This window comes from Rattus norvegicus, chromosome 1, assembly GCF_036323735.1.
Source record: "Rattus norvegicus strain BN/NHsdMcwi chromosome 1, GRCr8, whole genome shotgun sequence".
Taxonomy (NCBI): Eukaryota; Metazoa; Chordata; class Mammalia; order Rodentia; family Muridae; genus Rattus; species Rattus norvegicus.
The window spans coordinates 255,780,557-255,802,666 of NC_086019.1; the positions used below are offsets into that span (position 1 = coordinate 255,780,557).

The 22,110-nt window shown below is 46.4% G+C and overlaps 1 protein-coding gene and 1 long non-coding RNA gene across 5 annotated transcripts in view; one reads left to right on the forward strand and one right to left on the reverse strand.

The window, feature by feature from the left end:
* Nt5c2 (5'-nucleotidase, cytosolic II) overlaps positions 1-22,110 on the reverse strand; it is a 125,489-nt gene that overhangs the window by 67,760 nt on the left and 35,619 nt on the right. Inside the window, exon 1 of one of the 4 annotated variants that reach the window (XM_063282768.1) lies at positions 8,173-8,242. The exons of 1 other annotated variant lie outside the window; for it this stretch is intronic. The gene's annotated coding sequence lies outside the window, so the exon portion shown is untranslated. Of the gene's footprint in view, positions 1-6,674; positions 6,712-6,806; positions 6,831-8,172; positions 8,243-22,110 lie in introns of those variants that run through there. 2 more of the 4 variants (XM_039101430.2, NM_001401711.1) reach the window with 2 other exon arrangements.
* LOC134484086 (uncharacterized) lies at positions 6,980-20,179 on the forward strand. The gene is made up of 2 exons (XR_010061440.1): positions 6,980-18,582; positions 19,007-20,179. It is a non-coding gene; the product is annotated as an uncharacterized LOC134484086 (long non-coding RNA).

The window sequence follows — 22,110 nt, forward strand, 5'->3', positions numbered from 1 at the left end:
ATATAAAGTAAAATGGCCAATGCTGTTTACTGGTAAATCCAGGTGAAAAATATAAAAAAGCTCATTACAACACCATGCAGTAATTTCTACAGAATTAAAATGTTTAAATGAAAAGTTGGAATAAACATGTAAAATTGATACATAAGAAAAACAACTGGAGGAGTTGGGGATTTAGCTCAGCGGTAGAGCGCTTGCCTAGCGAGCACAAGGCCCTGGGTTCGGTCCCCAGCTCCGGAAAAAAAAGAAAAAAGAAAAAAAAAGAAAGACAACTGGAAACAAGTTATTCACAATACCATAACCTAAAGAGGCCTTAGAAACCAGTCACACAGCTGGGTGTGAATCCCTGTGTTTGGGAGACAGAGGAAGGAGGACAGGAGTTCAGGACTGTCTGGGCTAACCTGGGTTCTGTAAGACCCTGTCTCAAATATAAAACAAAACAAAAATCAGTAACAGAAAATTAAGTTGCCAGGTAGAGGATCAAGAGGTGAACCGTTTAAAGAAGGGAGAGCGGCATAAAGGCTCTTCCTGGAACCCCAGAACATGGAAGTTAGAGACAGAAGGTCATCTGGAATTGGAGGCCAGCCTAGTTAGCTAATTCCAAGCAGCCAAGAGGATCACCTCGAATGTGAGGTAAGTTACATTACATGGTAAATTCCAGGCTAGCCAGGGCTACCATCGAAAACCCTGTGTCAAAACAAACAAACAAACAAACAAACAAACCCAAACCATCCAGACTACTTGGCAGAAAAAGATGCCCACCACCTTCTTCTGACCGACTTCCACTTCCAGGTCCACATGGTGAAGGGGAGGACCAATACCCACGAGTTGTCCTCTGTCCTGTGTGTACGTAAAGAAATGTTCCTGTGTGGGCACGCACTTTGGTGTGTTTACACACAGTAAATAAAATGTACTTTAAAGAAGCAAAACAGGGACTGGAAAGATGGTTCAGCGATTAAAAGCACTGCTCTTCCAGAGGTCCTGAGTGTCTGAAGAAAAACAGAACAAGGTAAGGAAGGGATCAAAGAAAAAAGATGTTTATTACATTTATCTATCTTGGGTTGGGACACCCTTGTGCCACAGGATGCATATGGACATCAGAGGACAACCTGTGGAAGTTAATGCTCTCCTTCCACACATGGGGCATAGGGAACAAACTCAGGTTGTCAGGCTTATAAAGATACTTACTGCCTTTACCTGAGCCATCTCTCAGATAAACTTTAAATTGGGTCTGGTGGCAAAAGTCTGTAACCCAAGCTATTCTGGAGACTGAACGTAGGTAGTCCAGGTTCAGGGTTGGCCTGGGCTACATGGCAATGTCTAGGTTAGGCTAGATAACTTATAAAAACCCTTATCAAAATAAAAAATTTAGAAGTAGGAAAAAAGGCTGGGGACATATCACAGAGCACTTGCCTAGCATGTACAAGGCCCTAGTACCACAAAACAACATTATATACAAGATGTTCAAGAAAACTAAAATAAGGAACTTTAAAAAACATTTACTTACCCCTAAAAGCCAACTATCAAAAACCCTAGTACCAGATATAAGCAACTTCCTTTTAAGTTGTTGGTCACAAGTCCAGGAGACCCCAAAAATAATGAAGGTATTGCCACTGCCCTTGATAGCCTCCCAAAAATCAAAGGTAAGACCCTACTGCTGAAGACAGCATATACTGCACACAGAGGACTTGGAGGGATTGGGATGGAAATGACCGGGAAGTCTCCTCCCCAAGGATCCGGTAATGCAAGCTGTCAAGAGAGAGAAGAGCAATCACCGTAACGTATGCCTGTGGAGCATAAGCACCACCAAACGTCAAGCTATCACTAAAGATACAGTAGTGACACTCACCTCGGTAACCAACAGCTGTCTAATTGGACTGCAGCCCGCTCGACAGGAGAATCCAGGCTTAGCACCATAATCCTAGCTAACTAGCTATGGGCTGGTGAAGCCATGGAACCTCGAGAACTTACCACTACTGCCACCTCCCTAAATGGTCTAAGTTCTAACTACACTCTCAACACTTGTCCTTATTCTCACAGGTAAGTGCAGCTCTCACTTGTTTCCCCCAGAAAACAGACACCACTGCAGAAAGCCAGAGACTGCTCAAAATGCAGAGAACAACAGACTGTGGGTGCCCAGACCCACCTGATAGGTCTACAACACAATCTCCACAGACAGATCAAGAACATTTTGGAAAAGGATAGAATTCCATAAGCCAAAGGACCATGAGTCTACTGTGAGACAGTGACCTTTATGTGACAGGAAAGCTGCACCATGAACACTCAACAAGGGCTGCCTAAACGAGACCTGAAAATATCACTACCATCTGACATGCCAACATCAGCTGGGGAGATGTCCCAAGGCCCCAGCTATATGAAGTGCTACAGGAAATTAAAGGTGGTAAGAAAGTCAGAATCAGTCTTCTCTGGAGATGAGCCCCCTGTAAGGTTGCTCAATTCCAAGTATGGCCATGTGCTCTAAACACATACAGATATGAGCAACCGTAAAGTAACTCACCAGGTTATATTTATACATGTGTATGTACATGTAATGTGACAGTAATAAGAGACTGTATTCGAGAATGAGGTGTGTGCATGGAAGGAGTAGGGGGAAAGGAAGAGGAAGGTTATACAAATATGAAATTCTCAACAACAACAACAAAAAACAGATTACGTAAGTTACACTTTTTTAAGAAGTACATTTCACTATTTCACTGGCCATTTGAAATGAAAGCATACTAACATTTAGAAATGTCTGTGTGTTTTGAGACTGGCGTCATGAGTCTCAGGCCGGCCTTGAATTCCATTTGTAACCAGCAACCTTAAGCCCCTGACCTTCCTGCTTCCACCCTGGCTGGTCTCACTTTTTAAAAACACTATTAAGTTTCAGGTGCCAGATTTTCCAAGGAGACCCAGTCACACGGCTCTTTCACTTGGCATCCCTAATGGTTCCCAGCCAACAGACACACAAATAGTGGAATAAACAGTCCAGTAGTCTCCAAATCAACTTAATCTTTCGAATTCTGTGTTCAGCATAAAAGGGGGAAGGACTTTTACTACATGATACTAGCTAGGGGGTTTCTGTTACTGCTATTGGGTTCTTGTTTTATTGCTAGTTATCATCCACAAAGTTTTGCAATCAATCACGATAGAATGAAATCAAATTTCAATCAATAAAGTTATATAAAACAGGGCACATTGGCCCTCACCTACAATCCCAGCCCTAAGAGCCTGAGGCAAGAAAACTGCAAGTTGGAGGCCAGCCTGAACTACTGAGTTCCAGAGCAGTTTCAGGTTTAGTGAGGCCGCCATCTCAAGCCCCTTTCCCCTGCCTCCTTTAAAAAAATAAATCACTTAAGCCTTGGTGGGGCAAGAGAGAAAGCTCAGTGATGAAGCATGTTTGCTGCTTTTCAGGAGAACCTGAGTTCAACTCCTAGCTCCCACATGGTGGTTCACAACCAGGTAGCTCCAGTTCCAGGAAATACAATGCCTTCTGTTGATCTTGATAGACACCAGGCACACAAGTTGTGTGCATACATGCAGACAAAACACTCAACACATGAAATATGAGTAAATATAACATAAAAAATATGTGGTGGTCAAATGACAAAATTTTAGTACTCCATAATAATTTGTTACCAACTTCATTTAACAAAATTAACATCCTTGGGTTTGAACCCAAAAATTTCAATCTACCTCCCCTCCCAAATTTTATTTTTAAAGGCGGGGGGGGGGGGGGAGGCTCGTCTCTTTATTGATTCTGCTCTCGTTCCAAAGAATCCAAGTAACATTATCTTGTAAAGAGCTTATCAGGCTGTCTCCTGGCTGGAAGCACAGCTTTCACTACTCACTTGTGACTTAACATATGCCTTGTGATAGTTAGCATCTCATGTTAGTAGATGCTGTCACAAAAGCTAAAAACATCACACCAACAAACATCTACTGGGAGCATGTGTGCCAGGCACTGCCTACTACAGTGCATAAAGGCCTGTTGCAAAGCATCCAAAAATGAAAATCAGATGAAGTCCAATAGCAGTTATGTCCATAGCAATCATCCTAAGTAAAAAACCTACATTTGAGGTCACCTATGGTGGCTCATTTTGCAGGCCACGCCCATGAGGAGCTTATTCAGGTTAGTCTGAGACCAGCCAGGGCTACAAAATGAGACCTTATCTCAAAAAGCTAGAAAATAAAAAATTAAAACAGAAATCTTGGTAAGATTAAGTGGGGGTGGGGTGGGGGAGTGTTGGGGGTTGGGTTGTTTTAATTTTTCACTCAGATTTTACTCCCCTCCCAGACCACTCACCACCCCCCCCCACTGTTCCACATCCCATGCCTCCTCCCCTCCCCACAGTCTCCACAGGATGTCCGAATCCCACCCTTCCCACCAGACCTCTAAACTTCCTGAGGTAGGCAGGTTGGTTTTGGAAATAGTAAAGCAGTAAACTCCCACCCACCTCCGGCCCCCTTGTTTCAAGCCCAGGCAAGCACCGTGGTGCATGTCTATAATCCCAGGGCTTTGGAGAGCTGAGGTAGAAGGAGCCCAAATTGGAGGCCAGCCTAAACTACACAGTGCATGGGTGGGTGCTGGGCCCCAGGAAGAGGAACACAAAATGAGCAGCTTAAAAAGGCTCTATCTCAAAATAAAATTAAAGGACCAGAGTAGTTCAATGGTAGACTGCTTTGCCTAGCCTAAGTTCAGTCCCCAGTGGAGAGGCCCTGTACACTTTTAAAAGGCTATTTTCAGTTTTTGTTTTGTTTTGTTTTGTCCTGAACTTACTAGGTCAGGCTTGGCTCGGACACACAGAAACTTACCTGCCCCGCCTCTCCAGTGACCCACCACAGCAAACTGAGGACCCACCGTTTACACATAAGCCAAGAAGTGTGTCACAGTACTCTGAAGGCTGAAAAACTTTTAGGGTAAACTGGGATGCACAGCGAGATGCTGTCTCAAGTGAAACCCCAAATGAGCAGCAATAGCAACATAAACATCAACTTTTTCTAAATACTGTGTTTGGGGCACTATCCTCACACAGCTGAGTCCTGTCACAGAAATGACACTCTCCTCTCAAACAGTTCCTCCATAACTTGGCTTTCTTCAGGAAGATATATGTCATCTAGTAAGGCCAGCAGGCACTCAGTATTCATATTAACCATTGTAAGCTTCTGGCTGACTGTACATTTTCATACAAAGGAACCTTGAAGGATATCCTATTTTACAGATTAGCTGGTTCTAAATTCCAGGTTGAGAATAATGCCACAGCCAGCAGTACTGATTTGGTTTTTGTTTTGTTCATCTTTTTGGTAAGAGTGAAGCTTAAAGCAATTTTTCAAGACCAGGCGTGGTAGAATGAACCTATTAATACCTATGAGGGACGCTGGGAGAGAAAGATCACAAGTTCGAGGCCATCAGGGTACAGAGCCTGTTCAAGGTCCACAAACGGGTTCATTTTGTGATGGAAATGCTCTCCAAGTAAGCACCGAAGCTTCAATTCCGTGTATCAGTAGGCCAGCATAACCACCCTGCCACTGCCAGGCATCCCCAAAGACTTTATTTCAATTTTTTCTTTTTTTTTTTTTTTTTTCGGAGCTGGGGACCAAACCCAGGGCCTTGCGCTTGCTAGGCAAGCGCTCTACCACTGAGCTAAATCCCCAACCCCTTCAATTTTTAACTAGCTGGTTTGTTGAACGTTCACTCCAAGCCCTGTTGGCTACGTGAGAGACTTGAAGCCTTTCTGTACTCACTACATCTACGATAAATGGCACTGTTTAACATCCTCCCCCTTCTTCACATGACTGCCAAAGAAATTTGCATCCCTTAAGAAAAATTAATAGTGTGTGGTCATTATGAAACGATGTGCGGGCGGGCACGAGCAGAGATGTGTCGAAGAACACGTAACGGTGTTGAGTGACTAGTCATTTCAGAGTGCTCTATTAGAGCACAGCCCTCTACTACCGAGACTGTGAAACAAATCCGACACCAACCTTCATCTACTGCTTTTAAAGGCTGCGGCCGGGCAAAGCCAACCGCTCAAAATGCTGTTCCTGTAACAGGCCCCACTTCTGCATCTCACCCTGCTGGGCTTCTGGGGCCCCAGAGGGAGAAAAAAAAAAAAAAGGCGAGGGACAAACCGCCTCCAAACGTCTTTAGGGGAGACTTGCAATTGATGTGAGCTTTCCAGGAAGTACCGCGCACCACAAAACTGGCTCGTGGGCCATTCCCCCGGCAGATCCAAACCCTGCCAGGCTCGCAGCCCATGAGGGCTCCCGTCTCACGAGAACTGAGGCCAGGATGCCTGCCGAGAGAGACCAAAGGAACTGAGCGCGTCGCCCGCCCGCCCGCCCACTCTGCGAGAAAGGCGGGGTCCCAGCGAGCGGACGCTGGGAAACAATGGCGCGAGCGTGACGTGGGCCGGGGGCGTCGCCGCCGCGAGGGGAAGGGGCTGCGACGGTTCGGGGGCGCCCGGGCCAGGGGCATGCGCCACTCCGGGGCGCTGAGGCCGCGGGCGCGCGGGCAGATCCGGGCCGGAGTACAGGGCCCTGAGGAAAGAGACGCCCGGGCGGGCGGCGGGGACCTCAGGGTCGCGCGCTCGGCTGTGCATCCTCCTCAGCCTCCTCGCTCGCCGCCCGCCCGCTCCAAGCCCCCTCCCGCCTGCCGCGGGTGCCGCCGCACTCACCGGCCCCACCGCACGGCAGCAATCCTAGCGCGCAACTGCCGCAGCCGCCTCGGCGCGCGCCCTCCCCGCCCCCGCCGCCCCGGCACCGCCCCCAGCTCGCGCCCGGCCAGGGACCGGCGCTCTGTTCCTTACCCGGGCTCCGCCGCAAAAGCCGGCTGCGGCGATGCTCCCTGGAGAATGGACCCGCCTCAGCCCTCACAGGGCTCCGGGAACTTCCTACCACAGAACTCCCGGGGCTGCTAAACTCCGAGGGTGATGCACGTTAACAACCAATCCATTTGCTTGGGATAACCACCTCTTCGGCGTTTTGCCTGATCCCCTCAGCGCACTGCTGGCTACCCCGCCCCTACTTTGGATGACCCCGCCTACTCTGCGGGAGTCTGAGTCTAGTAGGGATTAACCGAGCTGAGGGTCTCCCTTTTAACTCAGCACTGTGGTAGCCATAGGGACCGGCTTTGGGGCTTATCAGAATGAGTTCAAATCCTAGTTCCACTGCTTATCGAGTGAGTCAACCAAGGAACCTGACTACACACAGTTGACTCATCGGAGATAATATTGATAGAATGAAACAATATAGACTCCAGGTTTAGTTCTGGATCATAGCAAACAATAAATAGCAGTAGTTGTACAGACAGACATCTTTTACCGCACTTCACTACAAGACAGCCCACTGTGTCCAGAACATTGCATTCCTTAACCTGGATAGCTCTGGAGTACTATCCCAAAGACCAAATTCTAGTCTGGGAAAACAAACTGATCTACTTACTGGTTCTTTGACCTGTGCATTGCCCAAGATCTTCCCTGAGTTGGGGATACTCGATCCCTCACATTGTTTTTCTCTCTGTCCGAATTCTGAGGATCTTTGTCTTTCTCCTCAGGCATATGGCTGATTTGATTATGATTTTCTTTAGGCAGTATCATCCAAGACTAAGCCAAGTTTTTGTAGTACCACCATAATCAAACAGGACTACGGCTTCCATTTTTAACAGAGCCTTGCATTTGTGCAGTAAAGTTTTTGGTGCACACTGAGTATGGTGGCTTGCCGGAAGTCCTAGCTTTTGGAGATGCTAGGACTAAGGCAAGAGGATTACTTGAGCTCAGAACTTGAAGTTAACCTAAGCAACATAATGAAAGAAAAGGAGAAGAGGAAGTTAAGGAAGGAGAGGGAAAAAACAAAGAAAAGAGGAAGGAGAAGAAAAATGAGAGGAAAAAAAAAGTTCTTGGCAGACATACTATTGACTCATTAAACTTGCAGTCAACCTGAACCGCAGGGTGTTTTTAAAAACACACGGGCTCTGCTAACAACTTTTACCTACCCCCACCCCCACCCCAAGAGCCTTTCACCCTGGCGAGGTCAGCAGAGGCTAGGTCCCCTATTAGGCTTTTCAAAATGGGAAAACAGTACATGAAGCAGTTTGTGGTCAGCTCAACATCACCTTTAAGCCAAGTATGTTTCTATAATGCCTGGGTGTGTAGGCCTAGAGTGCTTAAAGCTTACCTTGAACCCCTCTCTGGAGGCAGAGGCAGGTGGATCTCTGAATTCAAGGCCAGCCTGGTATACAGAGCAAGTTCTAGGCCAGCCAGGCTTACAGAGTAAGACCCTGTCTCAAAATAAGTAAATAAATGCCAAGATCTGTGACTACACAGACTGGCACGGGGCTGTCTACACATGTTGTGTGATCACAACAGGAAAAAAGGCAAGTGTAAAGAGAGACTACAGAGAAGTATGTAACCGCCAGGTATGTTAATAATGGTTTGCTTTCAGTGGGTATTTTTTATTTTTATTTTTATTGTTCCTTTTTCCGTTTGTTTTAATCTCTGTAGAACATGCTAGTTTCAAACTCATGGGAATCCTCCTGCCTCAGATACAATTAAAAGCATGAGTCACTGTGCCTAGCTTTTTTTTTTTTTTTTTTTTTTTTCTTTTCTTTTTTTTTGGAGCTGGGGGCCGAACCCAGGGCCTGCGCTTGCTAGGCAAGCGCTCTACCGCTGAGCTAAATCCCCAACCCTGTGCCTAGCTTTTCTTTATATTTCTTCACAAATTTTCCTACATTGTGCTACTTTTATAATTGAGAAATTTAAGAGGTTGGGGCGCTGGCCCAAGAAGGAATGGGCTTGCCCTAAAGCATCTGGATCTGAGTTCCACCCTCCAGCATCCACCTGAGGTCAGCATGGTTCTGTGAGCCTAGACCAAGAGGTGAATGCATAAGACTCCCTGGCTCCTGCCAGCCAGGCTAACCAATCAGTTAGCCCCATTCAGGGAAAGACCCTAACGCAAAATATTTGGTAGAAGGGGCTAAACAGATGATGGCTCAGCAGTTAAGAGCATTGACTGATCTTCCAGTTACTGACTTTACGTCCAGTTTCAGGGGATGTGACCCTCCCTTCTGGCCTCTACTGTCCTTGAATCCATGATACAAACTTCAAGTGTCATATATACAGGCAAAACACACACACATTTAAGAAAAAAAAATTTTTTTTAGTTGATGGAGGGTCTGGAGAGATGGCTCAGCAGTTAAGAGCACTTGCTGGTCTTCTAGTGGACAAAGATTCAGTTCCCAGCACCCACATGGCAACTCACAGATGTCTGTAACTCTAGTTCCAGGGACTCTGACATTCTTCTGGCCCCACTGGGCACCCAACATACACACACACACACACACACACACACACACACACACACACACACGCACACACAGATTTGCAATACCCACACACTTACATGGGCACAGACAGGTGTGCATACTCACATTTACACAGGTCTGCACACCTATACATTTATATGCACACAAGGTTACATACACTTAAACACACATATTTATATACATGTATGTTCTTTACATAACCACTTAAATACTTTGTGTAAGTACTAGAAAATATAAAGTGTAGTATGTGTATACGCACACACACACACACACATATATATATATACTCTTTTTGAGACAGGGTCTCTCTGTGTAACCCTGACTATCCTAGAACTCACTCTGTAGACCAGGCTAGTCTCAAATTCAGAGATTCACCTGCCTCTGCCTCCCGAGTGCTTAAAGGCCACCACCCAACTAAAATATATTTTATATTAAAAGTATATGAAATGTAGTTCCCAGAAAGATGGCTCACTGGTTAAGAGCACGGGATGCTCTTCCAGAGGACCCAGGTTTGAATCCCAGCACCAACATGACTGGTCACAATCATCTCAGTTCCAGGAAATCCAATGTCCTCTTTTCCTAGGACACCAAGCACACATGTAGTGCACAGATCTAAATACAGGCAAAATATCCATACACAAAATGATCTTGATCTATATGTACTAACATAAATAATATATATGTACACTACACACACATATACGTCAGCACAGACACACACATACAGACACACACAGAGATATATAGTCACACACAGACACTCACACACACACATACACAGACACACACACATACACAGACACACACACACACACATACATAAACACACACATACACACGTCTTTTGAGAGAGAATGTCACATAACCCAGACTGGCCTTAAATTCCGATGTAGTAAACCTTGAACTTCTGCCAAGCTAAGCTGATGCTATCAGAGGAGTAGTGAGGCCAAGGACTCACCAGGGGCTCATTTACTATCTCTCATCTGACTTAGTTGAAGAATTTAGGCACTGTTTCGTCTAAAAAGCCATTCCACTGTGGTCTTAGATGTCCTAGCACCAAACTTCCTTCTGAAATACTCGCATGGCAGTCCTATCTCGCCTTCCTTCTTAGTCGGGGTTTCATTGCTGTGAACAGTCACCAATGACCAAGGCAACTCTTATAAAGGACAACATTTAATTGGAGCTGGCTTACAGTTCAGAGGTTCAGTCCATAATCACCATGGCGGAAAGCATGGTGGTTTGCAGGCAGACAGGGTAATGGAGAAAGAGCCAAGAATTCTACAGCTAGATCCACAGGCAGCGAGCAGGAAGAAAAAGGGGCATTGGGCCTGGCCTGAGCATTTGGAACTCCAAAGACTACTCCCTGTGACACACTTCCACCAGTAAGGCTGTACCTACTCTAACAAGGTCACACCTCCCAAACCTTCCCAAGTAATGCCACTCCCTAGGAGTCTATGGGACCATTTTCATTCAAACCATCACTGCATCTAATCAATACTTCTTTAATACAACGTTCTATAAGCCTTGGTTCTTCCAAACTGTGAGCAGATTCACAGCTCAGTTGGCAATCTTTCTGGTTCTTGGAAGAAACTTTCTTCACAAATGTGTGTGGTGTACTGACCTTGTGCCTCACTTGACTGACACCGACGTGAGAGTCTGCCTTCATGGAATTTGCTGACAATCTGGAAGATGCAGCTCTGTTGGTAGAGTACTTGGCCAGCACGCATGAACCCTGGCATCGTATACGACTGGGAAGAACCAGCGTGCTGCCAAGTCTGACAACCTGAGTTCAATTCCTGGGACTCAAACGGTGGAAGGGGAGAACCAATTCCACAAAGTTGTCATTACACCTCCACGTGCATGCATGCAGATGATTAACTGCTGAGTGTGATCCCAAGGCTCCGGAGGGAGGCCAGGAGTTCGAAGCCCTGGTCCACTACAAATTGAATGTGTGCGATTCAATCATCTCTGATACAACACAACAAAAGTGGCAAAAAAAAAAAAAAAAAAAAGTCCGGAAGAAGCTAAACGGATGCCCCATTGATGACGGCACCCAGCTTTCAGTACCATGGAGAAGAACACACAGAATGAAACAAGAATGGGTAGGACTGAGACCCACAGTTTAAATGTTACTCACCAGACAATTATCTCAGAGTTATGAAAAGTAATTCATTGGAATCAGGTAAAAACCCATTGGAAACGTCTACTGGAGATTCACACCGTAAGAGACAATCTACAACTGCTAGCAAGATCATTTTTTAGACCAGAAGAGGGCATCAGATCCCATTACAGATGGTTGTGAACCACCACGTGGTTGCTGGGAACTGAACTCTGGACCCTGGAAGAGCAGTCAGTTCTCTTAACTACTGAGCCATCTCTCCAGGCCGCCCACACACCCTTTCTAGCCTTCACTAAATACCCTTTTATGTGAGTGTCCTGGGTTAGCCTTATTGTCCTGGGTTTTAATTAACAACACGGCATAGCTACTATCATATAAAGTCTTAGCTGGGGATAGCATTGTAGGATGATGTCATTATGCAGCAAGGCAGGTCCAGAATAAGGTGAAGCCTATCATTGGATGAGAATGGGAAGGGTAGGCAGGGAAAACTCTAGGAAGGAGGGAGGAGGGGGAGCAAAGGAGGAAGATGGAGACAGAGGAGAAGGATTCCGATCCAGGTAGGTGGTCTACGTCAATTTTACCTTGTCTACATGGGCGGTTTCTATCTTTATTAATTGGCAGTGAATTTATTCTGTGGATGTGTTGTAGATTGAGAATTTAACATACAAATCTAATTGTTAAACTACAGGTTTCTAGAGCTTTGATTTTACTGGGCTACAGGGGCTGTGAGGAAAGTTCCCAGCAGGCAGAGAGACAACATGTCTCAGTTCTGGAAGCTGTGCTTGGCTATAGAATGCCTGGGGCTAGCTTGGTGTGGTGCCATGCTAGAACAGCCCACAGAACGTGGTGTGTGTGTGTGTGTGTGTGTGTGTGTGTGTGTGTGTGTGTGTGTGGCATGGTAACAACCAGTCAAGGGGGCAATGTGTGAAAGTGACTGGCAGAGAAACAGCCAGAGCATACAGCTCCTGCAGATCCACAGGGAGTGAGAACGCACGTTTTTTATTTTTACTGCAACATGGCAATGCAAGCCTTTAATGTGTGTGTGTGTGTGTGTGTGTGTGTGTGTGTGTGTGTGTGCGCGCGTGTGTGCATGTTTCTAGGTATTGAACCTGGGGTTTTGTGTATGTTAGGCAAGGGCACTGAACCACGTTACTAGGTCAATGTTCAACGCTCAACGTGTTGCTAGATTCTGAGGCCGGTTATAAACAGTTGTAAGCTGCCTGTGGGTGCTGGAAACTGGACTCAGGTCCTATGGAAGAGCAGTGAGTGGTCCTAACTGCTAAGTACTCTCTGCAGCCCAGCTTTCATTCTTATGTTCCTGCTTCTATCCTGTGATGCTATCAGCTTGCTCAGAAATCTGAGAGAACGGTACAATTTGTTTTTTAGTAAGAACTGACATATCACCAGCCCTCCTCCCTAAGTGTCCATTTAATGTTGGTTTTAATTGTCAACTTAGTATAGCATCGTGCCACATAAAAAGGGCATGATGGTACACATCTTCAATCTCAGCACTTGGGAGGAAGAGGCAGGTGGACCTCTGTGAGATGAGGCAAGCCTGGTCTACAGAGAGAATTCCAGGACAGAGTTATGCAGAGAGATCTTGTCTCAAAAAAAAAAGGGGGGGGGGGGTAAGGTGAGGTGGGAGGTGGTCCTCAATTGAGGGACTGCCTGGATCGGAATGATCTGTGGGGAGCTATCTTCATTGTTAATTGATGTGGGAGGTCCCAGCCTGTTGTGGACGCCACCATCCCCCTGGGAAGGCAGTCGGTTCAGTATAAAAAAGCTAGCTAAGCATGACCCTCTGAGGAAGCTGGCCAGCAGTCTTTATGGCTTCTGCTTTAAGTTCCTGCTTGAGTTTCTAGTTGGGGGATGGTTTTGTGCACTGTGTATTCAGATGCTGATTGCCGTGCCCAGAGATCTGGTTGCAGTTCATATTGTCAAAAATCTCCTGTCTCGGTGTTGTGTAAAAATTGTTTTTCATCACCTCTGATTGGTTAATAAAAAGTTGATCAGCTGGGCAGGAGAGGAGGGGGCAGGACTTCTGATCCCAGGGGAGGGGATCTCTGATGGGAGGGGGTGTTTCGGAAGGGGGAGAATTCGCTAGGAGAAATCGCCAAGAGACAGTCACCAGGAGAGGATGGTTGGAACAGGAGGAGCCAGAGCAAGACTAAGACGGCAGGCAACACCACGGGGCTGGGAAATCGCTGGGAACTGGGCTGGGCCAGCATGGCCAAGTTAGAATAGATGAGAACCCTGCCCACCTATAGTTCAAGAAGCCTTTTCATAAACACACCAGGTCTCCACGTCATTATTTCAGAGCTAGGATGGGAATAGAAAAGCCATGACTTTTACAGTTCGTGCCACGCCTTCTCTCGGTGATGGACGGCGGCCTGTAAGCTGAGATAAACTCATTCCTCTTCTGCATGCTTCTGACCAGAGTGTTTCATCACAGTGACAGAAACTCCTGAGGACAAGGAGCTACACAGATCCCTGACAAACAGGAAGATAGGGAAAGAGGCCACAAACCGATTGAAGAGGGCAAACTTCCAGATTATTCCTCACCATTGTGACCTGAGACAAAGGCCTAGAGTAGAAGGCATTTTCTCCCTCCAGCAGGCCCGCTTTCCTGCTGAGCAGTCCAGGCTGGTGGGGTATGTACAAGGCTAGTCCTGAACATGTTTACTCTTTTTTTTTTTTTCTTTTTTTCGGAGCTGGGGACCGAACCCAGGGCCTTGCGCTTTCTAGGCAAGCGCTCTACCACTGAGCTAAATCCCCAACCCCAACATGTTTACTCAAAGCTATAAACATACCAGTTCTCCTTTCTTTGTCAAATTAGGGAAGGAGTTCTGCCTTATCCCATCATAAACACTTATCCGAAGCTGTGGGCCTTTCAAATCTCTGTTTGTTTAAGTTGACCAACCCAAAACTAGGAAAAGGGAACCCATCCTGGGCCACCAAAAACAGTACCTGGTGCTCTTTGAGGCCAGAAGACAGCACCGGATGACCCAGAACTGGAGCTGCATACTGTTATGAGCTGCTATGTAGGTGTTGGGATCCTTTGGGAGAGCAGCAAATGATCTTAACTGTTGAGCCCTCCCTCCAGCCCTGACTTTGAATTCTTTAATTGGTGGAGAAAACAAACCAATCAAGACAATAAGTGACAAGTTGCTGGACTTTTCACTGTGAGAGCAGAACCAGTAGGCCTCCTGCCTGGACACTGTACTTGACCCGTTAATCAGTACCCATTTGAGAAGCAAAGTCTGAGCCATGCTAGAAGGGAGCATTTACCATGTATTAGGAAGCCAATCTGATGACAAACATGGGTAATTTTAGGTTTTCTATTATTAGTCAGTGAAAGCGTTTCCTCAATGATTTCATCCCCAACTTGGCGTTCCACTCCAACAACAGTAAACAATCTTCTGGCTGACTACCAGAAAGCTACACAAATATAATTATTTCGGGAACAAGAAATGCAAATAAAAGATTTAACAAATTGGTTTTCTGGACACAGACGTTTGTAGGAAGTGAAAGGTGTAACAGGAGGGAGTGGGGAGGGCCTGCTCACGGCAGCTTTCCTTTACACAGGCTTTACCACACCCACCATCCACTCTCTTAGCCCACCAGCCATAGCTTTCTCTTTGCTTTTAACTTTGTACATTCTACATGTAAATTACATAACCCAGGGAAAACAAGGGAAACTCATGACCATAGCTGTTAGGAAAGTTGGCCATACATAACAGGAAACCCAGTTAAGACAGGCTTACACCACACATGGAGGAATGGCAGCCCTCGGGTAGAAAGGTATCAACACTGCCGGTATAGACCAAGTTTCACCCCTCGCTCTAAAAACACGCTGGGCACATGGGACCCCATCCCAAGACAAACAACAAATGCCAGGCCTCTGTAAGGAAGAAAGTTGCTCTTGTTCAAAGAAGTGAGAGGGATTTGTAACAGGCACACTATAAACAGAGATGCTGTCTTCTTTAATGGGTCTTGCTTTCCGTGTGTATGGCTGCCTGGGTAACTTTTTTTCCTGGTTTGTGTCACCGTCTCATGAAATCCAAGTGGCCTCAAACTCACTAGCTGTGATTTTCTAGAATGCTGGAATTATAGGCATGGGTCACCATACCTTGTAGAGGTATTTAATCCAGCAACATGGCAGCTGTTCTGATCACACCCAAAGACCTTCTAGGTCTATGTAATCTGTCTGGAATGCTTCCTTAGTACACACTTTTAGTATATGTGCTGCCGAAGCGAGCACTAGTACACACTTTTAATCCAAAACAATGAAGGTAAAGTTAGTTTGTAGAAGGAACCTCCTGTGTTTGAAGGTGATGTCTAATTAGACAAAGTGATGAATCAGAGAAAGACCTGACAGGTTAGGACATACCCAACTCTCACAAGAACAGAGAGGAAAAAGGGGCAACATAAGAGTGGGCAGGGCAGAGAGAGAAAGGAGGCAGTTTTACCTGGGGACTTTTACAGAGACAAGCTGAAGAGAGAACAAGCTAGATACAGGTAAAGACAGAACAAGTCAGAGAACAAGAAGGAGCCAGAAGATTAGACAGATTGACAGTTAGTTTGAGGCCAAACAGAGCAAAAAGTTAGAGGCTTAGAGAGAAGCCAGTTTGAATCAGTCAGCTTGGAGAAGAGTTTGAGCCAGCACAGCTGAGTTGAACCAGCCAGCCAGAGTTCAGAAAGAACAGCAGTAAGTCTCTGAGACTGAAAACATTCTGGGCCTAGATTAGATTGTACAGAGGCTGGAAGCTTCCAGGACTAGGCCTAGGTTAGCAGATGGAGGCAGTAAGCTTCCAAGGACAATTAACATCAGGTGAATAAAAGTTATTTTAAAAATACCTGGTACCGAGAGAGAGAGAGAGAGAGAGAGAGAGAGAGAGAGAGAGAGAGAGAGACAGAGACAGAGACAGAGAGAGAGAAAGAGAGACTGACTCTCTCTCTCTCTCTCTCTCTCTCTCTCTCTCTCTCTCTCTCTGTGTGTGTGTGTGTGTGTGTGTGTGTGAGAGAGGGGGGGGAGGGAGAGAGAGAGAGAGAGAGGGAGTGTGTGGTTTTTCACTGGGACCTGGAGCCCACTGACTCAGCTAGACTGATTGGCCAGTAATGATGTCAGAGTCTACCTGTCTGTCTCTCCATCACTGTATTACAAGAGAGCACACCACTCTTCCCTTTTATAGGAGAGCTGGAGATTTGACTCAGGTGCTCGGCTTACACAGTAAGTCCTTACTGAGCCATAGCTCCAGGCCATAAAAGATTTGTTTTTGTTTTTGCTTTTTTAACAAAGATCCATTTGTCTCTGTTCTTGATTTTTTTTTAAGATTTATTTATTTTTATACATGTGAGTACAGTGTCACTCGCTGTCTTCAGACGCAGCAGAAGAGGACATCGGATCTCATTACAGCCACCATGTGGTTGCTGGGGATTGAACTCAGGACCTCTGGAAGAGCAGTCAGTGCTCTTAACCCCTTGGAAGTTTTCTAAAGCATGGATTGTAGAGTCTGTGCCAGTTCTACCAGTTAAAAATCTCTGGCCTCTGTCCCTCAGCAGCTGTAACACTTGGAAGAGTGGGCCCTGCACCTCACATGAACAGCCCTGGTTGCTGGGGGTTGCTGGGAGACCACCCTGGGGCATGAGAGCAGGCTGACTGACCAAGCAGCTCGATACCCTCAGGTGCAGACCCAGACTTACTTTTGAACTGGCTCATACCAACATCTACCCTAGCAGTGAACTGCTGGGGTGCATGAAGGGGCTGGTCCTACAGATCCAAAACTGCAGGATCTCCATGGCACAGGACAACAACAAAATGTTAGAGAGAAGTCCCAGCGAGGATCCAGTATAGAACCACAATGGCAGAAGCCAGGGGCCTTGGACCAGACCAAGTCACTGCAATGAACATCTGTAAGCAAAAAAGTCTGTATGCTGTGGGACACACTGTAACACACTACAGCTTCCACTGTAAAGATTTTTTTTTTCTCAGTTGTGGGGTTGGTTACAAGGGTGAAGGATAAGATAGGTACAAGGGGAGGGGGAAATGGCTGGGATTGGGATGCATGATGTGAAATTCACAAAGAACTAATTAAAAAGTGTTTGTTTTTTTTTTAAAAATTCCTTGGCCTGAGTCCTAGGAATTCAAGGTTTAGACCACAGTGGCAATCAGAAGTTCAAAGCCAGACTAGAATAAATCTGGAGCTATATGAGACTCTAAGGTTCCTGTTAAAAACAAAACGAAACAGACGATTTCGAAACGAAAACAAATTCCCAGGGGACTCTGAGGCAGGTGGTCTATCCGTGTGTTCTCTGACAACATTAACTATTTACCTAAATGGCTGCTTGAGACTGAATCAATGTTACCATGGTAGCAGCCAATCTGAAACTATTCTGGGCTGCCTGCTGCCCAGGCAGCAGCTGAGTCTGTGGGCTTCTTTGTTTGCTAGCTGAAGGGGACATTTTGAACAGTAATCTCCTGAGTATTTATGGCAAAAAAAAAAAAAAAAAAAAAAAATACAGAACGGATCCAAGGCAACTGACAATGGCCGCAGGAAGCGGGATCACAAATCGCCTTCGCCCACCTTCAGAGCACCTGGCTCTCACCGACTCCTCACTTGTTTTTACTGTGCCAGGTGCAGTACCAATCGAATGCAGCCCCCCGTTTATGCCCACTGCACTCCTGCAGTAACGAATGTCCTCCTAGTAGGGCAGGAATGCACCCCAGGGAGCAGGTGTGGGTGGCACTGGGGCGGAAGAATCCCCACGTGTTCAAGGCTAGACTGAGCTGTTTAGTAGGCTCAAAGCCAGCCTACTCTATACACTGAGAGCCTGTCTCAAGGAACAAAAGCAAAACAAACAATACACACAACAAAAACAAACCAACCTCTGTTATCCTCAGCAGGCAGGACCTAGAACCTGCCGATGCCCTGGGCCGCCTGGGGCCACCCTCAAAGACCACAGGCCTCTGGGAAGATGGACTTAGCTCAGTTTCTGCTCTACTGAGGCAGAAAAGAACCCCAGAGTGAGTCAAAGTGAACAAGGGTGGCAAATTCATCGCAAAGAAAGACAAGACAAGAAAGAGAGTCAAGTGGAGGCGTTAGGAGAAGCTGATAGTTACTGCGTGCACAGTGGTCGCTATTAAGTAAGTGGTGGCAGGGGTGAAGCTACTTGGTCAGCAATTGGTTTTGGATATTTGGCAAAGTGTGTGTGTGTGTGTGTGTGTGTGTGTGTGTGTGTGTGTGTGTGTGTGTGTTTTCTTATCCACAGGATCCTGTCTTTGAAGAGGAGACGTTTGATAGGTACACTGCACAGGCCTGTAGCTGGAGAAGGGAGTGCTAGCAGAGAGAAAGCATTGCTCACATGGATCTCTGTGACATGCATGGGCCCTAAGAAGCTGTGCTTAAGGCCTACTCATTAGCCTGTGTGTGTGTGTGTGTGTGTGTGTGTGTGTGTGTGTGTGTGTGTCTGTGTGTGTGTGTTCATGTGTGATCATGTATACATAGATATGCGCACACACGAGTGTTCATGCATGCAAGCCAGTAATGAGCCTCTTGTGTCTTCCTCAGGGAACCTGGGGCTCATCGGCTTGGCGAGACTGACTGGCCAGCGTACTCCAGGGATCCACCGCCCCGCAGCACGGGGATAACAGGCACACACCATCACACCCGACTGTGCGGCTGCTGAGGTTGACCCTGGGTCTTCACGTCCCAACCCCCCCTCCCAGACCTCCTGTCTTCATGTCCTGCCTTTTTAAATAGCCCATTGAGTCCAACTGGTGCTACCTATATACTCATGAGCGTGGGGCCATCCACCAGACAGTGCTCAGCCTGCCCAAGGCTACACACTAAAAGACCATTAAATCACCCTCCTCCCTGTACCCATCCATCACTTAGAGGTGGGAGCTGTTGAGCCCACCCACCCTTCATGTCCTCAGTCATTTTTAATGATCTCATTGGTGAGGTTTCCCAAATGTAAGATAACAGTTCTTTGTGCAAGAGGTCTGCTCACTGTTGAAAACTCCTGGATGTCAGCCAGTGAGAAACTGGAACCAGAACTGTGAGGGGGTGGGGGGTGGGGAGAGCCTCGGGGCACATGTTACATCTCACGTGCCTTCGTCCTGACTATCTTGCTTGACTCAAGGTTAAAGGCAAGTCGATCTGAGTGCTGGAGAGATGGCTGGGTGCTTAGGAACGCTTACCGCTACTCCTGCAGAGGCCCGAGGTTTAGCTCCCGTCCAGGACTGTCATGGCAACTTACAACTGCCTGTAACCTCCGACTCTCATAGGCTTCCCACACATGGTGCACATGCATGCACTCAGGCACAAACATATACACAGAGAATAAACATGTCCAAAAGTAAGTAAATCTGGTTTCAAATCAGTGGCCAGTAGTTGAGGTTTGTTTTTTTTTTTTTTTTAAGACTTAGTTTATTTTCAATTATGTGTATATGTGTATGTAGCTCAGAGAGGGTATAAGCAGGTACCACAGGTATCGGTTCCTCTAGAGCTAAGGTTACAGGCCTACAGGTTAAGGTTACAGATGTTAGTCATCTGACACGGGAGCTGGGAACCTTGGGTCCTCTGTAAAAGCAGCATGCGTTCTAGGCCCAATAATTGTTTTTACTACTTTTACTTTCACCAGACCCAAAATATTTCTTTCCAGTTAGTTCTTGAGTTCAGACGTTAGCCAGCTAAATGAAATCCATGCTAAGAGGACAGGCTAAGGGGGCTGGAGAGATGGCTCAGCGGTTAAGAGCTCTTCCGGAGGTCCTCAGTTCAATTCCCAGCAACCGCATGGTGGCTCCCAACCATCTGTAACGGGATCTGATGCCCTCTTCTGGTGTGTCTGAAGACAGCGACATGTATTCATATACACAAATAAAAAGAGGATGGCTAAGTTCTGTTTTGACAGAGATAAGTCAGCCCCTAGAACTTGGGACTATTTACATTGACAGAGCAGATGGGCACGGTGGTCCTGTGACCCCAGCACTCTGGGGGATTCATGAAGACCAGAAGTTTGAGTTCAGCCTGGTAAGATCGACTGTCAAAAGCCTAGCAATGGAGAAGTAGGCAGCAGCTGAATCACTGAGCTAATTTGTGTGTACATATGTACACATATATGTTACACACTCATATGCATGCAAACTATTAAACTTGGCTCTGGGTTTGGAAAAAAAAAGCTTGGTTGTTTTAAAACATGACTTTTTTTGTTGGAGCCTGTGAGATAGCTCAGCAATCAGGAGTGTTTGTTAGGCCCTGGTGTGGCCCCTTACACCTTTAACATCAGCACTCGGGAGGCAGGGGCAGGTGGACCTCTGAGTTTGAGGCCAACCTGGACTACAACGTGAGTCCCAGGGCAGCCAGGGCTATTAAAAGAAAAAAAAGAAAGGTGGGGAGGAGGAGGGAAGAAAGAGAGAAAGAGAGAGAGAGAGAGAGAGAGAGAGAGAGAGAGAGAGAGAGGGAGAGAAAGAAAGAAAGAAAGAACGAACAAAGGAAAACGTGTTTGCTGCTCTTGTAGAAGCCTCGAGTTTGGTCTCCAGCACCCGAGTCAGATGACTGAACTGCATGTAACTCGACCTCCAGGGGATCTGATGTCCTCTTCTGGCCTCTGCAGGCACGAGTACACTTGTGCCAGTCACACACAGAGATACTCATGCAAATAAATAAAAATAAAAATAAATCTTTAAAAAAAAGCTTTTGGGCTCATGTCAAGTCTGTGGCTGGGTGTATGAGAAAATGTTTAATGCTGCAGAAGTCAACGCTGTCCAACATGGAGACTGAGGTGCAGAGAAGTCGGCAGAAGGCTTCCGGAGACCCCAAAGTGACAGAATGCTTCAGATTAAGAGACCCTGAAACCTGACCATGAGGCGTCAGCTCTTGCCTAAGAACAGTGGATGAAATATGAGGCGGATAAAGCCTGCTGTGGCCATGTCTGAGGAGAGTATTCAAAGAAAAGGGAGAGAAGACTGGCGTAGAGTGGTCTCGTAGTTGAGATCTGGGGAATGTGTGTTTATGAAGTTGCTTCAACCAATCACAATTTAAGAATGATTTGCTCTGCAGATGCCTTATCCCAAGTAAATTTCCAATGTAATCATAAAAAAACGTTTTGGGAACTAGCAGCCCAGGCTGTAACCTCTCAACCCCACACTCCAAGGGTTCATCAGCCTTATGCCAAGTTCACGGCCTCTGCTGCTGTTGGCTTTTACGACTCTGCCAAAGGGGCGGCCATCTGCTCCGACTTCCCTGGAGTGCTGTGGAAACACCTCAAAAGGGGATCATGGACAGCAGCAGCTCAGCGACACCAGGCAGCCTGTCCCACAGGCTTGCTTTCTGCCCATGGTATCAGAGACTAAAGATAGATCATTACATGCCAGCAAAGTCTAAGTTGCTTTTTAACCAGACGCACTGATACGGGGATTAAGAGCATGGATTCCAAAGCCAACCCTTCTTGGCTTCAATTCCTGGCTCTGTTGCTAACTAGATGTGATCTTGGGCAAGTTACTTAAGAGCTTCATGCCTTTGTTTTTGCATCATTAAGATGGAAATAAAAAAATTATTGTTCGTTTGAGGTACAGGCTTTGTTATATTGCTCAGGCTGATCTTGAACTCTTGGACTTAAATCATCTTCCTGCCTCAGCCTCCAAGTAGTTGGACAGCTAGCGCACATTGCT